Raw genomic sequence first — 8,665 nt, forward strand, 5'->3', positions numbered from 1 at the left:
TACCACGTAGGTGCTGTGGAGGAGGGAGAGATGCTCTGAAATGGTAGCAGCACTCCAGGGTTTGGGTGTTTCCCACAGCCAGTGAAACCCAGTGCCCAGGGAGCTGAGTGTGCTGGGAGTGCCACCTTCCCCTCGGGCCGTGGGCAGGGCTGGGCACCAGAGCAGCACAGCTGGGGACACTGTCCTGTGTCCTGTGAGCCCTGCTCCTGACAGCAAGCTTACAGGGAGGACAAGGGGAGCTCATGGCTATAATGTGCAAATATGTTCAGGTCAACTTCCCTTACACTGGACTGTAACGCCTCTCTGTGAGGGGAGACAGTTTTGGATGAAGCAGGGACAATTCCATGGCCAAGGCATCTGCCCCTGATGGCAGCAGCTGTGACTCCTGCTCTGGGGCACCCATGGAGCAAAGGCATCTGCTGACATGGGGGGAAGGATCTTTGGACTGTGTTAAGAGCTGTGCAGGCTCTGCCTCCCTGGAACATCTACAACATGCTTTGGCCTTGCTGCTCAACTGCTGGAGAGGAGGTGGAGTGGATTGTTTTGTTTTATGCATTCTTTATCACCTTTGGAAAATATTACAAACTATAGCTAATCTATTAACTTAGAACATATCAACAATTGGAAACTTCCTTGGAAGACATCTGTCTGTCCACCTCCATCCTACAATTGCTTTGGTTAGGGACTACTGGTAGGAGAACCCAACTGAAACCAAAAGTCTTAAAAACATTAAAGGGTTTCTTCTTCATCCTGTCTTTTTTTTTTTTTAATATATTTTATTCACCATCAGTATTTCTGTGACAACTCAGCCCCAGCAGCCCCAGGGGACAGGACAGAGAGACGAGGAGTGGAAGTGCCCTTTGACTAAGCGGGCATTAAATGCTGGCTAACAACCGAGAGACGCCGTGAGACTGGAGAGGGGGGAAAGTTAAAAAGAAAGAAAGAAGAGCTTTTCAATATGAGCATTCATGTAGTTTTGACAGGAGCAATTTATCATGGCTAGGAAAGGCGGCTCTGCCTCCAGCACTGAAAGACAGCCTGGTTAAACTTTTACCTGCCCCTCTGAAAAGGGAGCTGGGCCCAGCCGGGAGGGGACTGCTCCCTGCTCCGGGATGCATCTGTCCCGGCTCTGGGGGAGGGAGGGGAGGTGGTTCCCAAACAGCTTGTGCCCATCTGTTCTGCACAGAAAGAAACCCTGACAGGGAAGGGGGAGGGAGCGTGTGAGCCAGCGAGACGGGGCCTTTCCGGATGCCCGCACCAGGTTGGGAATGCGGCGGTGGAATGGGGACAAGGCTGGGAGCTGCCCCCCAGGAGATGCTGCAGATTAGCCCTGAGGATCTCACCCCCCCTTGGCTGCCTTAGAAGTCCAAAAGTTTGTGGAGTGATGCTCCCAGGCTGGGCAGTGAGGTGACCTGGTGTTTTGGGGCGTGCAGGGCGGGTGGGCAGCAGTGGAGGGGGGCAAGGGGAGAGCCCAGTGCTGGGGTGCAGGACACACAGGGAGGCTGTTGGCAGCCCTGGGAACTGTTTAGAAGGAACAGGAGAGATTGTGCTGAGGAAAAAACCATAAAACCATACCCCAACAATGTTCAGCTGAGATATTCTTTTCTCCCAGGGTTTGTGCTGGGGAAAGGTGTTGGTTCCACAGCAGCTCATGGCAGGTGGGAGCCCAGGCTGGCTGGGATCCTGTGCACAAGCTGCTTTTTGCCATACTCTTGTGGGGATGGAAAATGTCCTGGAAAAATAATTTTCTGCTAAGAGTAATGATCCATCTAAATTAAAGCATTCCACTGCAGAGTGGATTTCATTTAAATTTTCAATGGAATGGTTAACAACTTCCATAGACATGTTGTTTTTCCAATAACCAACTGGTTTTAGGCCACGGTGTACTGTATTTTCAATATTTTACATACTAAAATTATGCTAGTTAAATGATTATATTTTGCACTGTGTGAAAGAAGATGACTAATAGCAGAATAAAACTTTTCATCTTGAGCAAAATGAAACTTTTCTTACTCTTCAAAACTTCAAGATTTCCTATTACTTCCCCCTTCCTCAATGTTCCTCTGACATTTGCCTGCATGTGCATCCATCAGCACCTGCCCCTGTTGAAGCACAAGTGGGACAATTTGCATTGTTAAAAAGAGGAATGTGCTAAAATATTTCCCACGTTTCAGGACAAAATTCAGCAGTGCTGTTTCACCAGAATAAAACCCAGCCGCCCCTGTTTGACAGCTAAACATCTCCCCAAGTGTGACATGACACACCGAGTCCTCAGGGATGTGTAGTCTCACCAAAGAGCTGAACTCACGTGTCTTTAACCATCTCAAATTTAGGCTTCTTTTTCAAGCCAGTAATCTGGTTTCTCTCTAGACATAGGAGAGGGAAAGGGGGAGATACAACTGCAAAAGACACTTCCTTCCCCTCTTAAATGCAATGTCTAAGACATGGCTGAATCCATCTGAGAGTGAAATTCATCTTATTTCTTACCCTCTGTATGTTCAAGTCCTGTCCTAACTCTGTAGGACATTTGATCACATTGAGACAGCTCACAGAAACACAAGTTGTTCTAAGGACTATTCTGAGAGCCCTCAGGCCATGGACTACGACTGCACAGAGCTGGAAGCAGAAGGGGCATTAAGTGTACAGATATTCCCACTAGGCTTTTCATGTCATTAATTGGTGATCTTCCGACTCTGAAATAACATTTTTTCCCCCTCACATTTCTTATTTCATTATCCCCAGTTCAATACACATCAGTGCAGGATGAGGCAAACTAGTTAGATATATTGGGAATTATTTAAATTAGAGAGAGATGTATGGGTAGTTAAATACTCAGTCTTCTATTCTACCCTAATTACGTATCAAATTACACTCAAATTATACCCAAATATAGACGTAGGGAGGTAGTCCTGAAACCTCCAGGAGATATCAGCAGGAGAAAGGTGAAATGAAGCAGGTGCTGCAAGAAGATCTGAACTAATGCAATATGAAAACTGTGCAGGACCATCATTTTCCATTGTGTCCTGTTATTACCAACATTTGCTTAAAATTTCTTTGCAAACAAGACCCAGTAATGAATGAGGGTTCTCTGGAGGAATTTTAGTCTTGATTTTAATGTCATCCTGGTTCTCACCTGTCTTTGTGACAGTGAGAGTGTTCCCATAATGAGGCAGGTTTGTCTCACTGCCCAGCCCCCAGGGAGGTGGGGGGATGATGCCCCTTGAGCTGTAAGGAGTGTCACTCAGTCTGCTTTTGTGGAAGTGGATGGTGCTTTCATGGCAATGCTGTAAGTCTGCACTGTCCCTGGCACACCACATGGGTTAAGCTGAGCTGTTGCTACACCCATGCCCTGATTTACTTGGTAAAATGGATTTCCTACTCTTACACTGCTTCCCAGGGGATTACAAAACAAACTGAGCTTGGAAAAGTGTTGCCTTGCCTGGAATGTCTTATTTGAAATCCTCTTTTCCTGGTGGACAAAAGCAGCAGATCTGCATGGCAGCACAGTGCCAGCCTGGTTTGGAGGGTCTCCAGAACCTGTGGTCATACCTTCATTCCCCAGAAGGGTTGACTGTCCTCAGTTCTCTGGGAAAGGACACAGTGCTGTTGCAGCCAAAGATGCCACTGCACCCAACAGTTGTACCTGGTCCATGTCCTGACTCTTTACCTGCAGGCTGAGTTGAGACATCCACCTGCTACTCAGCTGGAGAGATATTTCTGCCATCAGCTTTGGAAAAAGCAGCAGATGGTCCCTGGAACCAGGTGTCCATCCAGGAGAAACAAGCAGCAAACTCTACAGCTAAGGGAAACATCATCATTCTGTTCCTCTTGCAAGAGGAAAAACCTCCTGCAACCTGAAATAAAAACCCAAACAAACCACCAAACCTGCCAGCATGGTATTTATGGTCTTTGAGGAGCTCAGGATCCAACATCCACACTGTTATGATGTTAAGAATATCTCTCTGTCACAGAGTGGCAATAGCAGGTCTGAGTGAGAGGAGCAGATTGTCACCTCCCATCTGAGGTGTCCCTCCCCATCAGCTGCTGCTGCAAAGACACAGGAAAATCCATTGTAAACAGGGGGATGGTCTCTACCTCTTTATTGCTCCAATATCCAGCCCTGGGAGGAAGCAGAGAGTGGCCTGTAAAGAACAGCTGCTTTTCCCTTGGATGAGGCTGCAGCAAGACAGGCCTGGGCACAGCGTGGAGCATGTCACAGGCACTGCTGCCCACCCTGACAGCAGCACAGACTGGCTGCTGGGTGTTGATAGAGCCCCCAGGATTGTCTGTGGGCTGCAGGGCACTCTTCTGCACCATTAACAGATGCAGCATTAGTGTCAGACTGGACAAATGTCTGCTGAGAATAACAGAGGCAGAACTGAGGGTCTGGTGCAGAGGGAAGGACTGCAGGAGCTTTGGTGAGCCCTCCCAGGTTATTTCCTGTGACTCTGTGAGTCTGTTCTGTATGCATTTATTAATGAGGTTCAGTGTCAAAGTCTGAGGAATAAATGGTGAGAGACCAGCCCAGGGACTGATTGCAAAGCTGCACACCAGAGTGAGGACAGAGGGCAGGGAGGATGGCTGGGGAGCATCTCCAGCATGCCATTCACTAATGCAGATTTTAAAAGAAGACCTTTTCCCATGAAGAAGCCAAAATCCCATTTATGAAGCTGTGTAGTCAGCAAGGTTCAAGTCCTCCAGGGCATCAGACTAGACCAGTGAATGATAACCAAAACAAAGGCAGCTGGTTACTCAGGACTCAGAAATATTCAGGAAGGAAAGCTGAAGGCATTGCTGAGGCTGATTCAGGGCTGAAAGCTCATCTGGGCACTCTGGGTCTCTCTAAATCTGTTTTTCCTTTAATTGTGTAAGGACTCACGGAGATCAGCCCTTTTGGTGATGGACCATGACCTGACCTCCCTGGAAGCTCCACATGGGAACCAGAGAGGAGGTCACAGTGAGCTGGAGAGGTCCTCCAGCCCACATTGCCCCTGAAAAGAGAGCAGCAGAGAGGACACTGATGCTTAAGGCAATCTAGAAAACCCATGCTCTATTTCCAGCGTCTCTTTCATAGGATAATTGCCACTAATCAGAAGTAAACACGCATACATATATTTATACATCCCTGTGCAAATTATATATTTACATGGAACTGACAGACTTAGACATCACAATTTCTCATGTCCTTATGGAACAACTCGGTTAGCAAATACTAATAAATATTTGGCTTTTGCAAATGAAACATTTTTTATGTGCTGCACCAACAGGCAGGGTAAGAAACGCCTGCTGGCAGGAAACAGGCCTTGTCTTGGCTTTTTCATCCAGCTCCCCTTGGGCTGTGCTGCCAGTGGGGATGTGCTGTGGTGGGGTGGGACAAGCAGCAGTGGTGGAGTGCAGATCTTCTGATCCAAGCCAGGTCTGCTGGTGGCTCCAGTCTGCACTGACATGAGAAGGATCACAGTTGCATGAACTTATTGATGGGCAGAGCAGCACTCTTGGGCACTTTGGCATATAGAAATATGACCCTGAAAGTGAGTTGGACTGATCAGCTGTGTCAGTGTTCTGTTGTTGGGGAGGTCTGGAAGGAGCAGAGTGGGCTCGTGTTTCGCTCTGTGTTGTAGAGCCTTTTTGTTTGTTTATTTTGTACAGTGCTCTTGGTCCGCCTGCAGCAGCCTGTGGTTTGACATTTGAAATTCAACCTCTAAGTGGCGATGGATGGGTTGATTGGATACTTAGGTCACTTATTACAGCTTTATTTTCTTGTTGGACACACACACTTGGCTTCTAGAATTAGAGGCTTGCTTGCTCCGCATAGTTCCATTTTTATTTTTAGCATTTACCACTAAAATTTTAAGATGTGAGCTCTACTTTCTGTGTTTGCACAGTGTCCAGCAAAGAGTCCTAATAGGGCTGGCACTGATTTTTTGTGCTATAACACTGAAAATAAACAACTAATATATTGGTTTCCTATATATTACTTTAAAATACCTGGTTAGGAAGAAATGGGATCTGAATTCAAGTTAAAGCAAATTTGTTTAAAATATGAATTTTTAACAGAAACACCTTTTCTTTCCTAATAAAGTGTTTTTCTGCTATTGGTCTTTCTGCTGTGCCTGTCTCTCTCATACCAAGCAGCAGCAGGATTTGGACACATCCACAGCATCCTAACATGCCAGGCCTGACTTTCCACACTGATGTCCCTTTGCACACCACAGAGGCACTGCTCCAGAGGGGAAGAAAAAATCTATTTGCATCCAATCGACTGAGCACTTTAAGTGCTGAAACTAGTAGACCAAATGAGTTTATTAGATTATCATTGCGGAAGTTAATAAAGAATTAATTTCTCTTCATGTGACATCCAAAGGCAGTTATTTCAGTGGCCTGTCCATTTACACAAAGCCAAGTATTTGTCAAGTGTCAAACTCAATTCCCATGACCCAGGCCTCCTCAATAATTCTGGATTAGGAATACCCTTAAATGACATTACAAAAATTTTATTCCAAGATGCATTGAGCTCCTGGGACTGCTCAGGAATTTCAGGTTAGTGAAGGTTATGTAGTCAGCAAAAGCTCGTTGGATATAAGGTCTGGAATGGAAGGATGCACTGTTTTTGTGAGTGGAAAGCATCATGTAGGAAAGAAGCAGCTGATTTCCAAAAGGGGATCTTCTATTCTCTTTCTCTCCCCTGGAAATAATGCAAAGAGGGTTTATCTGCATTGCAAAACAACTGGCCAGGGTGATCTCCAGCACAGGAAATGCTCTGGTGTTGCTGTAGGAAGAACAGCATGGGTGCTGGGAGGAGGAGGAGGAGGGGGCAGGACAAAGCCATCCCTTGCTGCTGTGGGAATTCAGTGCTAGAAAATGTCTTCATTCAGAGGAGTTGAGAGTTTTGCACATTCCCAACTACCAAGTCAGATATAAAATCAAAGGAAGAGGAATCTCTTTTATGTTTTCCTGTACTCAGTAGATTTAGACTAGAGATAAACTAGATAGAGACTAGATATAGGATGGACTAGATATAAGGATAATCAGAAGGTGGAGTGGAAGATATTTGGACAGACTGGATAGAAAGAAAGTAATTTTTTACAGGAAGCTTCGTGGAACACTGGAACAGATTTCCCAGAGAGGTGGTGGATGCCCCATCCTGGGCACATTCAAGGTCAGGTTGGATGGGGATCTGAGCAGCCTGGTCTGGTTGAAGATGTTGCTGATCACTGCAGGTGTGTTGGAATAGATGACCCTTAAATGCCCCTTCCAATCCAAACTGTTCTATGACCTTATGATTTACCTCTGACAACCAGATACACAAAGCAGGCAGGGTGGACACAGAGCCTCCTCTCTTTTCCTCTAAAAGGATATGCTGTAGGATGGGGCTTTGACACAGATTCCAGGTAAAGGATGATAAAAAGAAAAAAAAATCACTTGAGCCATTAGAAAAAGAGAATCCTTGTGCATACATTGACTTTATTGTATTTCAAGGTTATATGAAAATGGAAAGCTAGATGGTAATCAGTAGGAAGAGGTGCTGAGCACTGGACCCCCTTGGTTGGGATAACACACCTTTAAAATGTAAACGGACAGTCTCAAGCGTTGTTTTAATCATTAGTAATTTTTTGTTTGAAGGAGTCACTCCATCATCTCAACAAATGAATTTCCTTCCCTCCCCTCCATCTCCTCCACTTCTTCTTATTGCCAGGACATTGCAAGTGCTTCCATCCCACCTTCTGATTAGCACTGGAATAAATATCCCCGAAAGCTGGGGGACAGGACCTACAGCTGGGAATCTGTCCCTGCAAGTCTCTGCATGTGTGGAATACAATGACCTGCCTGTGTGTTTCTGACTCCAGAGCTGTGCCTTGAATGATGTGGAGGTGGCTGGGAGCAGAGCTTGGGAACAAGAGTGGGCATTTCCCAGCTTTGCTCTCGAGAAATAACTCACTAATAACTCACTGCACAGCAAGGCTTGTGTGACTCTGAGAGTGAGACCTGCATTCATCTCACCCGACCTCATGAGCCGAAAAATGTTGAGGGTGCAATGTTTTTGCTGCTGAGAAATCAAGTGACTAATCCAAGCTTACAGTCTAGACTTCCTTGGCTGCCCTGGAAAAAAGGCAAGGATGTCCACAAAGTGATTCATCTGCCCTAAAATGCAGACAGAAAGGATGAATCCTTCTTCAAAGGTGCCCAACTCCTCTCCTGATTGCAGAAGAAACTGGGGCTATCAACTTAGACAAGGTGCCCAGTCTGGACATGCCACGTGGGGTGAGTTTATCCTTCCCAAGGGAGCTTGGCCATGTGAGTAAGACTGACCTGAACCTTCCTTGGCAAAAACTCGTGGTTGGTATCACACAACAGTCTTAAGTGAAACAAAAAAGGAAAGAAAAGAAAAAGCAGGCTCGATGCACATGAACATTTGGAATATTTCAGTGGCCACTTAAATCTCACTATTCATTAGTGCTTTGCTTTAACCAGGTGTAAGTTTGTGATTAAAACTAAGCATGTGCTTGATTTCTTTGATGAGCTGGGATGGACAGGAACGTTTCTGACCAGCTTCAAAGTTGCACATAGCTCTGTGAGTACCTGAGACCCATGAGTTGCCTTTTCCCCAGTGGAGAGGACTTGTGCCAACTGCTATGGGTTGTTTAAGACCTCTTGAAAAAGTCAA

The sequence above is a fragment of the Manacus candei genome, unplaced genomic scaffold (genome assembly GCF_025592945.1).
Source record: "Manacus candei isolate 608988 ecotype Guabito, Panama unplaced genomic scaffold, ASM2559294v1 h1tg000057l, whole genome shotgun sequence".
Classification (NCBI taxonomy): Eukaryota; Metazoa; Chordata; class Aves; order Passeriformes; family Pipridae; genus Manacus; species Manacus candei.